This window comes from Haplochromis burtoni, unplaced genomic scaffold (genome assembly GCF_018398535.1).
Source record: "Haplochromis burtoni strain Fernald_Lab_line unplaced genomic scaffold, NCSU_Asbu1 Contig_108, whole genome shotgun sequence".
In the NCBI taxonomy this organism is placed as follows: domain Eukaryota; kingdom Metazoa; phylum Chordata; class Actinopteri; order Cichliformes; family Cichlidae; genus Haplochromis; species Haplochromis burtoni.
Genome location: NW_024582469.1, coordinates 760,378 through 777,050, shown reverse-complemented (window position 1 = coordinate 777,050; position 16,673 = coordinate 760,378).

The following is a 16,673-nucleotide window of genomic DNA, read 5'->3' as shown; positions in this document are numbered from 1 at the left end:
AGGAAACATCCAAAGATGCCATTTAAATGTTGTTAAAAAGCCCAGAGAAATGTGAAGGCCACTTAAAGAAATTACAAGAAAGCTTTTCTAAGAGAGCTGCAAAAAAGAGTAAAGGTGCTCATACCAAATATTGACTTTCAAGCAAATTACAAACTTTGTTGAGTTTTTGCTTCATGTTCATTCTAAACCCTACATATATGTTTGCACAAATTGCTGCACCTGTTTCCCATTTTCTTCATCATAAGCTATAAAGAATTAAGGGGTGGTTTAAGAGTTTTGTATATAATAATATAAAAGACATGTTACAGTCCACTATATTGTAACGGTGGTTGTGAACCTGTGTAAACTGGTCTGATTAGGCAAAAGGACGCAGTAAAATCGAAAAATTATCGCTGCTGAACTTTTAGCTAATTTCTAAACCCTAAGCCACTGCAGCCACCGCATTGCTCCCGCTCCAGAAAGGAACCCCGCTGTTAGAGATATAATAGAGGATGACATATTGAGACACATTTTATCAGCACCCTCACTTAGGGTTTTCTGGTATGAATACAGCACTGAGGAGATTCTGCAAAGAAGGCAAGAAAGATCTGCGTCTCTGAGTCAAGCAGCTTCCCTGAGGAAAAATTTTACCGGGGCAGATGGAGAGACGGTGATTGGTGAAGCATGCGCAGATACAGCACAAAGATAGAATAGAATAGAATAGAATAGAATAGAATAGAATAGAATAGAATAGAATAGAATAGAATAATCCTTTAATTGTCCCACAAGGGGAAATTTGGTTGTAACAGCAGCCAAAAAGACACATATACAAACAAACAGTACACAGGACACGGAACAGAAACATACACAATTTTTCTTACATATTTACATTAAGGACAATGGTTACTATAAACAGAGTACTGTACAGTTATTAAATTAAATAAAAATAACTACAGGTAAGAGGCAAACCAGGTTGTAGTGCGAATCGGTTATTTAACTTATTGCAGTTACAGCGCAGATGTAAACATCTACGTTTGTTGGGAGCAGTTCTGATTGTACAGTCTGTCAGCTGCAGGGAGGAAGGACCTGCGGAAACGCTCCTTCATGCATCTAGGATGGAGCAGTCTGTCACTGAAGGAGCTCTGCAGTTCAGCAACATTTACATGCATGGGGTGGGAGACTCTGTCCATCAGAGATGTTATTTTGGCCAGAGTCCTTCTGTCTCCCACCACCTGCACTGGGTCCAGGGTGCATCCCAGATGCTCATGGAGATTGAAATTAGAGGATAAACCTAAGGAAATCAGACTATGTTTGCGCGAATCTGTGACTCATGCTAGAGAAATGGTCAACAGGCCAATCAGATAAAGTGTACAAGAGAAATGAAAAGGGCTCTTACCTTGATTCTCTCTTATACAACCCAACGCACAACTTTACCGTGGCTTTGATAGCACAATACATATCCATCCATTTGAGTTATGAAGAATGGCAAAGATAAACAATTCATCAACATCCCTTCGTGGCTCATTTGTTTTGTCCCCATATTTGTTGCTCTCAAAGCGCTGAAAGTTGTCAGTGTTTTTCTGAAACTGTGGTATTTGCTTTGAAATAAAGAGAAACATCACTGACAGATACGCCTGCGAAGGCAAATTGCTTCAAAATTAACCAAATGTGCCATCCAAAATGAACAGGTGTGTGGAAACCACTGAGCTTTGTTTGGCAATGATCTTTGTTTAATTTAATTAGCATAATTTAAATATAATGCCAATGCTGTGAAGCAGCTTAATATCTACTCGTTATAAGAGCCAGTGTTTTGTTGTTGTTTTTTAAGTCCTACATTTTCGGTCAGAGATGAATGTGTGTTTAATGATGGAGTGGAGTGTATGCAAATAGTCCACATGCCACCTTTTAACAATATTGTATCTGGTCTATTGCAATCTAAACAAGTAGCCAGTGTCATCTGCTGAACTGGCAGCCTCTCCTATCTCCGGCATCATTTATCTGTCTCTTGATTTATGTAGCCACTACATGGCTGCACTTTGGTTCTTATCTCTGATCAAAAGCACAGCGCAGATGTCGTACTGGATGAACGTCTCCAGCTGTTCAAAACACCGCAAGCGACTCTTCGAGATACTTTGAAAAGAGATCACGCGCTCCGCTCTCGCACACACAGAATGGCTCATCTGACATTCAAATCCAAAATTATATTTTACTTTATTCCATTAGTCAGTCTTGTGTTGAAATTCTGTCGCTGCTGCTTTCGCCGATGCCGAAACAATAGAGATTATTCTAATCGAATTAATCAGGTGTGCATTTCTCGGGGATCACATAATATGTGTGAGGTGATTTTGTGTTGTCAGACTCACCGACTGGAATTTTAAACTGAGTGAACTTGATAGAAGGATTTGAATCATCAAGTATTATTCATTTTTTAAAAAGTACAAATTAAAGAACTATTCTCTAGTGACTCTAAAAGGTCATAACTTTTTAACCCTTTAAGCACCTTTTATGTTATAATTCCTATGCTGCCACTGAACCAACACACATCACATGTTTGTAGTAAATATCAAAGTAGCTACTAATTTTCAGAAAAGTTTAGCTTTGAAAAAAATTATGCCTTTGCACAAACTACTGAAAGTGTCTGGCCAAAATTCAGAGAACACACACTACTAGCTCTCAGTAATGTTTCTTTATCTTTAGAAAATAAATAAATTAAAAGTCTAATAATGAATAACCTAAATTAACTTTAAAAAAAAAAAAAAGATAACATTGAGCAGCACAACTTTTCTCGCCCCTCTTTTTTTTGGGGGACTTACTTATGCAACTCTTCGGATCCTTGTTTTGGCCAGCAATTAAAACCAAATTTGCAAATTTTCCCTTTGATGCAGAAGGAACATTATTAGTCCTGCCAAAGTTAACTGGAGTATGAACAAGGCTAAGTTCTTCGCATGCTGTTATTCCGTCCTTTAGGAATCCTTGTGAGAAATGTGCAGAAGCAGGGAAATCCTCTTTCAGTCTGATAGAGTCAGCAACTGTCTCTTCTTACAAACAGGAGCGTGAGATAGGATCACTTTTCCTTCAGCCAGTACCAAACTACTCTAATCTACAATGTGGTATCTACGTGAAGGTGGAAGTAGTTTGAAGTCAGTACCCGTGCTTTACACGTCTGCTCTTTGCGTCTGACACATCAGCACGTACAGCTCTTCTACAGCACTTGTCAATCATCTTGATGAGCCATCCATCTTGAGATGGTTTGTTGCCTGAGGCGTCTTCTGTAAAGCCAACATAGGCATATTCATTGACAATGTGCAAGACAAGCAAAAAGCTTTGCTGTGGTTCATGTGGTCCATTCGATGCAAATCTGTGACGTGATTCTCTTTATTTTAGCATCAGGGCAATGTTTACTCATTAGTCTTGAACTAATATGAATATTTTGCTTGTCCATTTTCTGCTTTGGCCTTTGTTTGTGCCACCGAGCACTCAAATTTGTCACCCAGACACTTGAAAGGCCCTTTTTGCAGAAGCCCCACTTGGTGATAATCAGTATTAAACGTACACCAGCAGATTTAACACCATTCTTAATAAAGCATGTTGGGTTTTGCTTTTTCGCAAGCAGCGATAGCAGCTGAATTGATATTTAATAAACCTCTCCAATGCAGAAGAATACAAATCAGTCAGTAGGAAGATCTGCATACTTTGTAGATTAAAAAGGCAAAACACACTCTCTTTGTGCTGTTCCAATAAAATAACATTTTAAAAAAGCAGAAAATGAAAGAAAAGCAGAAATAAAGAAATAAATAATTAACACCACCTTCCCTTCCTCTTCTGTTATCACTGTCTGTGGTGTGCAACTATTGACACCTTGATGGATCGGTCTGGTTATTTAGGACAAACGTATTATTGGAGATGTGTTAATTGCGATATAATTACAGAGGATTAGATAGATCAGCTTTTATTTGCCTGATTTATGTGCAGTTGTTTTTTTTAACAGTCCTTTCCTTTTATTTTAGTGTTAGAGAGTGTTTTTGCTGTCATTTACAGTTGCCCTAATTCCTCTCTTTTGTTTCACCATGTGTGCAGTGAAGATAATGTTACTCAAGTTGATGGCAATAGAAGCAAGCGCAATAAAAGCTACCGATGGCAGAACAGGGAAGCTAGTCCTGGACAGAGAACTAGCAGACTAACAGCTGTAAAGTTGGATGTAAAACCAAATGAAAACGTTCAACTAATTCAAAAACGTTAAAAAATGTTCCTCCTCCCGAGCCCTGCAATCTTGTAGTAATCAAACCACTTTAAACTCAGTTTTCTACCTCATTGCAAAACAAAAGGACGGCATAAAAAAGGTATATGCAGTCATTCGCTCATCCAGAGGCAAAAATAGACCGAATATCAGGGAACATGCAGCAGAAATACAGAACATATATAACACATAAAACATGAATCTGTTTCTATGACACAAGAGTAGAAAGAGATTAAAACAAAAACCTTTAATTGTTATACATTTAAATATGAGGCAGTCTTTGAAGTATCTCAGCAATATTGGATTCAGACAGAAGAGAGCCTTTAAAAGATGAGATTAAAGCCAGAGAGACGATATTTGAAAGTTGAGTGATGAATCTTATGTTGCCCTAAGCATTTACACCATGTAATCAGAGATCAGAAAATGTATTATGGAACTTAAACTTTAAAATGCCTTCGACTATTGTATCGTAGCAGCGTGATTGATGAGCAATGTATTACTTTTGAAAAGAAATTGGTCCAGCAGATTGCGTTTCATGTCTGTGTAGAGATAGTTTATGACTGACACCTTGTCACAATCTAGGTACCTTGATGACAATCAAACCACATGCGATAAATAGTGTTGTGCAAAAGTCTTGAGCCAACCCTCATTTCTTTATACTTTGCTGGGAAATAGGTTGAGCAATTTACAAAAAAACATAGGAAGGAAATACAGCATATAAGGATAAATTATATTGAGTTTAAAAGTCAATATTTGGCATGACCGCCTTTATTCTTCAATACAGCCTGAAGTCTCTTGGGGAAACGTTTTTAAGAAATGTTGTTTGACACTTTTTTCTTTATTGCATAGGGGAGCAGTGAGGATAGGAAAGTGGGAAGAGAGAAAAGAGGAGGACAGAAAGCAAAGGGCCGCGGGTCTAGGTATGCTTTTACTGCCATGACAGTGTGTGTGGACTCATTGTCAGGGGAAAAAATGAAGCCAGTCAGAAGCTTTCTAGATGTATTGTTGCACAATGGGTCGAAATCTGAATGCATTTTTTTGTTCATAATTCCATCGATTTTCACAAGATCACCCAAATACCAGCAGCTGAAATGCAGTCCCAAAACATGACCGAGCCTCCATTTTTTTATGACATAGTCTGATTCCTGGGGTGGCTAAAAACTTTTAAACAAAATATGTATCAGGCCAAATTATTACATTAAATTGAAGCCACCCTCCAAAGTCAAAAACTACCCAAAATGGAGAGAATGAACAAATTAGGCTCAAGTGCAGATGAAATATGGGATAAAAAAAATACAACTCTATGAGGTTTTTGTGTACCAGTTAAAATGTGTACTACTGTTATACTTACAGGGCATTAAATGGAAATTTTACCAAACATGTCCTGTCAAGATCACTCAGGGAGAGATGGTGCCCTTGTAGCTGTAGCCTGAAATGATGATAAAAGTTACTTTAGTATATTTAGCCTGACCCCTACACTGCCTGCTTTTAAATCAGCCTCAAACTCAAAACGAGCAGTACGTCTCCTTTCTTGATGCCATGACCGAACTCTTTTTATTTCATGTTAATGCATCCGTCTATTAAACTACTGGTTTTAAAGCAGTGTAAATGTGCTTTAAATACAAAGCTGTTTTTGCCTAATTCAATTTAAGTGTACGATAAAGACGAGCAGTGTCATGAAAAATATCGTCTGCTTTGAAACCTGTCCTAGATTTGAGTTATCTTGAATTATGCAGATGCCCGTACAGCCTTATCCAAATACATACAAGTAGAACATATTCTGTGACACAACTGTTTAATAAAAGATAGTGTTTTGAAAACACCAGATATCTCACAGAGTATATATGTCAGCTGTAATGTATAATGCGCATCATGCCTGAAGAAAAGAGCTTGTGGACAAGTGTGGTGACATGACAATGTAAAATTTATCGCTCAAAATATAATGCACATCTGTCATATTTTCAAGATACTGAGAGGAGATTTACAGCTGTACAACAGCATTACATGCAAATAGTATTCATGAAAGCCAGCTCCATTTTACCTTTAGCCTTCACTATGGCAATGGAGCTTATCATAGGGCATCAAAGTGTCTGGTTAGGTAGGCTGCAGGAAAGGGTGTACTCCAGCTCTGTTTCAACCACCGGTAGCAGGACAATATATACGTATTAATAATTACAGTACTGAGCACAAAATGGCTTTTGTAGAAACATAATGATGTCTATAATACAGAAATCCATCCATGTTCGGGTCACAGAGGCAGCAGAGTAAGCAGAGCCGCCTAGACCTTCCTCTCCCCAGCCACCTACTGTCACAGTCTGCAGGAGGCAGACTGAATGGAGAATGAGTGGAGGACTCAGCTGCGGACACTGACGAGGATGCCTGAAACACCTCACCTAAGAGGCATCCAGGAGGCAGGTTATGGTCAGGTAAAGAAATTGATTTCCAGAATACTTAATAAACACAGTGATTAAGTGTGTTAAAATTCATAAATAGACTCATAAATACTTAAACATGCTCAGATCTCAATGACAACAGCAGACGGTGAATTTCCCCCCCAAAAAAATAATAGTTGCCAGATAATTTTAGGCAGTCATGCACTCATATGCAGCTGTGTGGCAGGCAAGGTGGGACCCAAACGCAGGAATCTGAGACAAGGGAAGTTACTGGGAACAATAGAGCATGGAAACACAGAGCAAACGGGGATGACACGACAACAAGCAGAGGGAGACTAAGGACTAAAATACACACAGGATGACGAGAGGCAACAGGTGGGAACACAGGTGGAACCAATACAGACTAACAAGACAATTGAAGCAAAACTGAACACACTGTACACAGGATGAGAGACTGTCTACATAAAACAGGAAGTACAACAAACACGGAGACAAAGACTAAGCCACACAGGCTTGACACAGGGATCAAGGCGAAGCAGACATGGGAACATGACTGACTGGGAAGACAGAAAGGGAACACCGAACACAGAAACAGGAGAAAAAACTGAAAAATCCCAACGAACTGAAGGCTAACCGAAACATAATAATACATGAAGTAAAAATAACCAGAAACCTAAGAATCACACGGAATATTTAAAAATTAACATCAAAATGTCCAGAAACTTAGAAACACTGGGTCAGATTACCATGACATATGCAAAGCATGCACAGCTGCCGCTTTAAACCATCGAGATCTGAACAGTTTGCGGGATGGTCTTAAAAATGAAAAGGGCAGGTAGAGCTTTCTGCCAAATTAGTCACTAAAGGAAAAGGAAATCCATCCTGACATTTAAGGTCTCAGAGAACTTTACATAGGATTTTTTATTATTAAAAAAACAATATTATAACATAATATTCATCTAATAGGAACACCATAATTATACAGTCACATTGTGTTTAATGACGTGTGCATAAAGCTGGTATGAATCCTGCTATTAAGATCAATGAACGTCAATATATCTCTATGGGTGTTGGCATTTTGTGTATGTACACCACAACAGTGGATTTTAGTTAAAATAATCAAGATGTGACTGAAGTGCCGATGTTCAGCTTTAATTCAAGGAGTTCAAAATAAATAAAGAGCATTAATCCATCATTTTCAGAGGCCCGGAAGTAATTGAACAAGTGACTGGCGAGCAGCTTCAAGCTAAGGTAAGGTTTTCATGCTATTTTAGGGCAGATGAAATAGGCATCGTATCTAAGGTTCATTCAAAGTGTTTAATTTGTATTTTGTAGCTTTTCACTTTCATTTTTAAAGATATGCCCCAAAGACATGCTGAATTATTCAGAGAAACTGCAAAAACTTTAGGAATGGCCAAATTAAAAATCTGGTACATTTAAAAAAAAAAAAATAATAATGAATTCGCTGGCAGCTTGGCAACATCGAAAAACCTAAAGTCAACTAAAGTGACAGTGAGAGTGACAGAATTATCTTCATGGTTAAGGAAAGCAGCCTCACAACATCATTTTGAAAGTGGCAGGAGTATCACTGTCAAGGTCAGGAGAGGCCTTCAAAAATGAATGCAAATGCAGAGGGTTTATAACTAGGTGCAAACCACTGGTTACACTCAAAAACAGAAAGGCAACATAAGACACTGCCTGAAAACGTCTAAACCAAGATTAGCCTGTACCTCAAAAGCGGGAAAAGAAAGTGCTGGAGGAGAGAAACAGCTCATGATCTGAATCCTACCACATTATCTATCAAACATGGGGAGGTAGTTTTATGGCATGAGCATGTAGGGATGCCAGTGGAACCAGCCTGGCGGTGTTTATTGATGATGTGACTCCTAAAAGACGTAGCAGGATGAATTGTGAAGTGTACAGGGCTCTACTCTCTGCTCAGATTCAGCCAAATGCTGAAAAATGGATCAGGCTGCACTTCACAGTGCAAACGGATAATGACCCAAAATGTAAAGGCAGCCCAAGCGTTTTCTCAAAGCAAAGAAATGGGATATTCTTCAATGGCCAAGTCAGTCACCTAATCTCAACCCAACAGAGCATGCTTTCAGTTATTAAATTCAAAACTGAAGGCAGAAAGTCCCACAAACAAGCAACTGAGGATGGCTACAGTAAAGACCTGGCAGCATCTATAGGGTGGAAACACAACGCTTGGTTGTGTCTTTGAATCGTCACATTTAAAATTGTGTTATTTAATCTAGTAGTAGTACAAAAACTATTTTCTTAACACTTACATCACATATTTTGACAATATAACCTGTCCTGAACTTGTGTTCTGATGTTACATGGAGCGCTCATTATCCATTGGTTTTGGCACAGACTGTCATGTGACCATTGCAATTGTGCCATGACCTTTTTTTTCTTTAATCTCACAGTGATGTAGTTTGGATTAGTCATTTAAATGTCTTTAAGTGTTAAAACAATGTCAAATAATTCTACAGCACTGTCAAGAATAATTTCCTTGACCTCAGCTACAGTTGTAACAGTTGTACTATCCATTAACATGGCATTTAGCGTTATTATACTGTCAAATTCATTCATAATGAACAATTAATGAACAATAATTTAACTTTTAGAATGTAAGAGTTGAGGCTGTATTTTTCACGGCTACAGACCCAGATTTAGCGTAAGGCAACCCCACTGTAGGATGATGTCTGCAGATTTCTTTCTCTTTTTTTACTTTTTCTTGATAAAGCCATGGTGACATGCTTCACGTGCACACACCACAACTGGAAGCATTACAAAATGCGTTGCGCTATCCCTCTTTCAAAGAAAGGAAAGAAAACAACTCAGGAGACATCCAGTTCAGCCAGGTGCAACGATCCATCAAAGTGATCCAGAGGCAATGTTTTTCCAAAATTGCTTCAGAACAGTAATAGAGCATGAACTTCGGCTCCACTTCAGTCCTCCGTCCTAATTTTCTCTCTCTCTCCCTTTCTTTTTTTTGGTCTTACTTTCTCTCCATCAGTCCCTGTTGATAAATCTTTGAAATCTGATAATCCTGGTTTTGCACTCGTATTAAACACATTTTAACATAAAATGACAAATAAAAAACTTTAAAAAGCAACTGGGGCAAACCGAACTCAGCCAATCCCAAATGAGAATGTAGGAAAAGCTGTATATGAAACTGGTAAAATTGTGGCTTGTTTGTTTTTCTTTTAATGATCCATATAAAAGTGCTTGAGAAATAAGAACAGAATGTGAAAATTATTCTGTAGGATGAGAATACAAGAGTCAACAATCCTGTCTCCCGATTCAGAAAGCCCTCGGAAAACAGCCACTGCTGGCACACCTCAGTCAAAGAACCAACAGGAATTCTGCTAGACTGTTTGTTTCATTACATTTCTCCTTTGCAGCTGCTGATCCAGCTTCAGTCCACAGTATAGTTGTGATCAAAATTAGCTTCTGTGACATTTCCTGGCGGACGTGATGACATTTTATTTTGTGATGAAAGCCATGTGCTAATGAAAATGCACTCTAGTCATTGGAATTTATCAGATGGGTCGCTAGTGAAATGGATCAACTACTTTTCTGCACAAGCAACAGCTTGAAGTCACATATGTGCCGTTTTGATGCACCTGCCAAAATTTTGATCTTAATAAATTCATGTAAAACATTCTGCTAATGTGCTGCAGTCTAAAATCATAGTTAGTTTCATCCCACCTATGGATGACTAGTCAAATGAAATTTTCCCCTTTTAAACCGCCTCTTATAGCTCACGGTTTCTCCTGCTCTTTATACTTGCTGAAGCTGCACTGTTGAAAACACTACATAAGCATATAGTAGAGGAGCAAGTCTAGCTCAGCTGGCAAGAGCGTAGCATTATAACCCATTATGGTTCAGAGTTCACCTGCCTTTAATGTGTTAGGAAATTAAATACCCCATTAACATCTATTGTGGAATCCCAAAAAAAGTGCAATACGCAATTGTACCCAATTAATGTTCATTGTGAATAAGGTTACTGAACAATGCCTTCTGTAATAACTCTTTCAGCAACCAATTGCCCGCTATGCAGGGAAGAGAAAAACAACAACAACTCTATTTACAGTAAATGTGTGATTTCAATGTATTCCATCGACTGTACAACGATAAAAAGCCTTATTTAAACTTTAAATACGCCTATACACCTCCACCGTTACTGCTACGCTTTGTTGCAAAATCATTTCTACAATAATCGAATTAACACTACTCATTGAATTTTTTAATATTATTGGAAAGGCCGGGCTTAATTTAGCTCCTGTAGTCAGTTTGGGGGAAGGTCTGTTGTAGGATTTAAATTGACATTCCCACCAGAGCGGCTTGTCTGGGCTGATTTACCTCATTTTAATTGGAAAAGATGTTATTACTTCTCAGTCCAGTCAAGGTCCAGTATTGGTATTGTTCTGACTTTGAGGCCCAAATGAATCATTTCTGTTTAGTGAACTTTTCAAAGAACAAATGTGAAAAAAGCCAAGGTGTTCTTCAGATAGACAATCCTGAGCCGCATCAGTGGTACAGTTGAGCCGTAAAAGAATCTACTGTGCTGTGGAAATTGGATGCTGAAGTAGGTAGGCAGCAAAGCCAACGTAAACTCAATCAGGTGAATCAATGTGTTTGTTCAAATGTGGGTAGAGCTTAAAGCAAGCAGTAAAAGTTTGTCTAAGGTAGAAGTTAGAGCAGTGAGAGGCTGATATAGCATTACTGATACACTACACAGTGATGTGACTGGTATGATAACTGCATAGTTTAGTAGAACGTTAGTATAGTATTGATTATGAAGGGTGCACTTACTGATTTTTCAGTGGGATTCTCGAGCCCTTATTATTGCCTTGGACATATGTGTATAATGATTTTCTCCTGTAGTTTAGTAATGCTATGTTCTATAGGTTTAGCTTGCATAGGCGGTGCGTCACATCAATTTTGGATTGCTATAGTATTTTTGAGACTCGTATCAATACCAATATTTGATCATTTAAAAAAATCAAAATATATGGACATATTTCTCCTTTTTTCAGATGCAAGAAGCATAAAAAAGATTTCCCTAAAATTTGTCATTTACTCATGAGTCCTTAATAATATGATAATGTTGACTCTGCTTGGATGAGCTGCTTGTTGTGTTCGTGGCGCTCTAAACACATGTTGTCCTCTGGTGTATCACCACTCATAAAAGAGTTTAAGGGTGTTTCTCCAGTCTCTTCTTTACATTTTATAAATGTTGATACCAATACATTGCCAAATAGCTAATATCGGTGAATATATCCGCCATTATATGGTCCCAAATATATTTGAATTATATTTGAATAGTTGAATTTATATTACTCTAATGTGTTGTAAATGACACTAAATTGTTGCAAATGTTAGTTAAAGATGATTCACCGGGGCTAGACTCTGTCGACATTATAGTGTGTTATCATGTCAAGGATAATTGGAAGTGTGGGAGGGAATACCAATCACGGATACTGAGGACAGAATGGTGGTTAAAGAAAATAGTGAAAGCCCAGAACAGTAATTGAGCTGCCTGCAGAGATGTGAGAAAATATATGATATGACCATTTTAAATCCAATATAGGTATTAAAATCACATGCAGGTATAAAGATTCACTAGAGAAAACATCTGCCTCCATATCAAATTAATTTTCTACAACTACACTGCATTTTTCAAACATTACATTTACAATAGCGACAGAAAAAAATGCATACCTGATAGAAATCCTTTGATAAAGTAGGCAAGGCTAAAATGAAAGGAAGATGTGACTGTAGTTTCATTCTGTTGTAAGGTTAAACTCACAAAGTGCTGATGGGAAATTCAAATTGTTCCTACATTTAGCTGCAGGCATCCCCAAGAGCAAAATTAGTCCATCCTCAAAAATAATTTCCTCATTGTATCCTTTTTATGCATCAGGTAGCTGTATCATATGAGTATACTGTCATATAGTTGTGCAAACATAATTGTTTGTCTCCAGAAAAAGACCACTTTTATATAACCACCCTGGAAGCTTCCCAAGGAGGAGCAACTAGCAGCAGCTTGTTATAATTGCTCTACAAGAACAGAGCGAGTTTGTAACAAGCCCATCTATGTCTCCCTCTCCTCAAACATAGCTGAGGACGAAACATTCCAGACATCAGAAAGGGAGGTAAAGCAATGTTGGAAGCCCCCGTCCAACGACTTGCATCGTATGTACCGGCTTCACAAGGATGACAGTGCAGGATGAATGTGGGGAGTTAAAACAATAGCAGCATTACTATAACGCAGGAGCAACCTGGAATTGAACCAGCCACAAAAAAAGGTGAATTTGACAAAATTGGTTGGAGCTATTGAGTCTTCCTTTTATAAACACGAAGCAGGGTTGTTGCACTCCTCTCGGACTGTGATGCTGCCCACACACAGTCTGTGTGTATATGTGCACAGTTAAAACGAATCCATAAATACTGAGCTTATGGGAGGAGTGGGGGAGAATTAACTGTTCCACACGACTGGCTCTGACACCTCAGCTGTGACTTTTGTTCAATGTAACCGGAGAGAGAGAGAGAGAGAGAGAGAGAGAGAAATTGTGCTTCCAGAATGAAGCTTCCAAGATCATGGCACGATGGCTGAATCCTCCCAGAACATTTGAGGCGATGAGACAATGGCAGTGTAACACTCAGCACTATTTTAAAGATGATCTTCAGTGTGGCGTTATCACTTCAAGGCTTGCGTCGCTCCTTTGCTGTTGGAGTGGTGTAACAACACTGCCCCCTGCTGATTTTATTGTGCACAACAGCTCATATACAACGGGCACGTCCACACTCGGGTGTACACTCGCCTTCTCTCTTCGGTAAGAAACGGATTAAATGATAGAGTCTATATTGCTGTCAGGTGACACGAGGGGCAGCGCCACACAAGCAGAGCAGTGCCATAAATCTGTTTCCTTATCGTGTTGTCTTTTCTAATTGCCAGCTGGCTTTGTGCACCTCTCTGGGTGTGTATTTATCTGTGTGGTCCCATATGTTGCCTGGTCACAATTTGCAGTAAAAAAAATTTCAAAAGCAGCCATAACAGATGTAGCCATATTGGATATAATCGGTTTGATTTGACAAGTTGCTTAAAGGTACAGATACAGTAATACAGTGCTTCATTCAGTGCAAAAAAGCGAGAAGAAAAATGGAAAGACAGATGAAAATATAATAATTATTGGGATGAAATAAAAGTTTTAAAGTGGAACAATGATGCTAAACCTCACAAATAAGAGGGAAAAACAAACCTGATTTCTTTTCTTTTCTTTTTCAACAATATTCCCCCGGAAAGATGATTTTCCAAGTGGGAAAAACATCAAGGTGTCCAGCATGCATCAAGATTAAAAAAAGAAAAAAAACTCCTCTCAAAAGAGAAGAAAACCAGAGAGGATGCAGGTACAGAGGCAGACAGAAAGGGAAAGTGGATGCTGCTTTTGGGCACTACATTTTTTATATCATCAAAATGTATATGTCTGTATGTTACTAAGGAGATGGACATGAATGGATATGAATGGATATGAATATAGGCTCAAAATAAACGCACGCTGCCCTGAAACTGCCGACTTAGTTATGTGTTTTAGCTCACACTTACAAACTGGCACTATCCCTCCTTGTTTTATCACCGATGTCATATTCTCCCGTTAGTCACAGATTCGTGAGACAAGCCCATTTACGTCCTTATCCTCCATTACCACCACAGCACGAAAACACAGGAGCTAAAATCATCTTTTTTCTGGGTCAGCGAGGAAGCGAGAGATGAGTTTTGGAGCTCTAGGATACGTGTCTCATCTTGTTCAGTCCAATGTTCTGATTTCTGACTGCTGTTCCCATTGTTTTAGCTTAATCAAAGTAACCTTTCAGTGATGCTAATCACAACCAAACTGGTCATGCTCTTGCCACGGGCAAGCTGTGAGTTAAACATGAGGCATTTGAGCTGCTTAATGACCTGCATTTTTTTCTTCCCCCCCATGCGCACCTCTCATATGCAAATTAATGCAGCAAGGTACTCCCAAAATCTAATCAGATCATCAGCTCTCCAGGGGAAACCTGTGGTGAAAGTGTGTTTGTTGGTGTATTTTGAATAGTTCTTGAGTTATCGCGTTTGGAAGAGAACAACGTCTCTACAGACAGAGTGGGAGAACTGTAAGATAGGAGAGGAAATTACAGTGTAACTAACAACACAATAATATCACAATATGTTGTTCATATATCTGCAATACTTGATGCATTAGAATATCTGTGTAATGGAAGATTTTTCTGTCTCAGTACTAATGTAATATGGAAAAAAACAAACAAACAAGAAAAACAACATAGTATTTAATAGAAAATAGATGATTGACAATGTGATTCTGCTGTCCGAGGTAACACAATGTCTTCTTCTTTCTTGATCTTGGGTGATGGACATGAAAAAAATTCGAATTATGGTGTCAACAACCAAGTCGAGCTGCAACAATCCAAACTTTGGCCAAACTCTGAATTTAATAAGAAGCAATGCATGTATTATTTCTCAGCCTGTAAACCTACGTCTGATAAAACATGTAGCCATAGTGTTTCAAATATGGATGCCGCTGCTACAGACTGTAAAAAAAAAGATGGTTCGCACACTCGAGTTCATCCTGTTAACACAATACCTATACAATCACCAAAGTTTTAACTTATTGTAATTTACATATGCTAATTCACAACATACATCATCATCAAGGTTATAAAGCTAAATAGAGTAAGACTCAGCATGTCTCTTTAAGCAAGCAGTTTAAAGCCAGTATCTCATAACATGTGAAAATTTGAATTTTTAAGTATAAAACATCATCATTTCATCCTATTCTAATTGGCATTTGTGTGGAATTATTTTTTAGCATTATTAAGGTAAATTATTTACTTAAAGTCCTATACAAACAGTGTTGGTCAAGTTACTTGAAAAAAGTAATCAGTAACTAATTACCGATTACTTCCCCAAAAAAGTAATCCCGTTACTTTACTGATTACTTATTTTCAAAAGTAATTAATTACTTAGTTACTTAGTTACTTTTTAAAAACACGATTTACAACCTGAATAGGTGATAAAGCGATAGATCTTTCAGCCCAATTCTACTTTTTCTGCATAATCCATCATACAAAATGTAATCAAATGGAAAAGTCTCTTTTTAAAACTTGTTTTATTAGTTTTAACCTTTTAACTTTATGCATCAAGCAAAAATTTAATTACATGTAACATTCTCTGACTGGAAGAAATTTGTTTAACATTTAAACCTATTTTCTGCACATTCCAGCACATAAAATATATATATTTTTTGTGTTTACACTCACTCTTTCAAATAGATGCAAGTAAAACACAGCAGAAAATAAATAACATCAAATACTCAGCGGTCCTGTTGCTCTATTTTCACCTGTAATTTGATGATCTTTTTTTCCTAAATTTTACAGACAAGACAAAAAGCCGTTGCTGTTGCCACTGCGGAGGCATAAAATGAATGAGCACAGACGTAGTGCGTGCTGCAACCGATGTATTGTTAATATGTGAACAGAGGCTAGCTTTATGTTCTGTTCAGTTAAATGTTTAATATGATACAGCTACAGCAAGGGGTTTGACTGTGGACAGTGTACCCGCAGGCAATGCACTGCATGTGTAGTATATTATGTCAGACGAAGGCTTTCAAAGGGTTTTTTCATTTGCATTTATACGTTCTAAAGTGGGAAGAGCAGCATGAAAACATTCAAATGCAAATCAAGGGAACAACATGGTTAGGCCTGTTGTGTGTCTTCTACTAGAACAGATCACATACCTACTGGTGATCCAACTAATCGAGGTCTTTTATGAGACCTCAATATGAGATCAAATTAATATCGGAGTCATGCACACAGTGGATTCATGGTGACTTTTTTCAAACAGCAGACAGTGATTCAGCAGGTCAGAAAAGCTTGTGCATAGCTGTGTTTTCCACTAGATGGTATTGTTGTCTCTCCTTGATTCACTCAGGGCTCCAAAAATAGCCTAGAAATGTAATCCCTGGCTCATAAACAGCTGTTTTATCTCA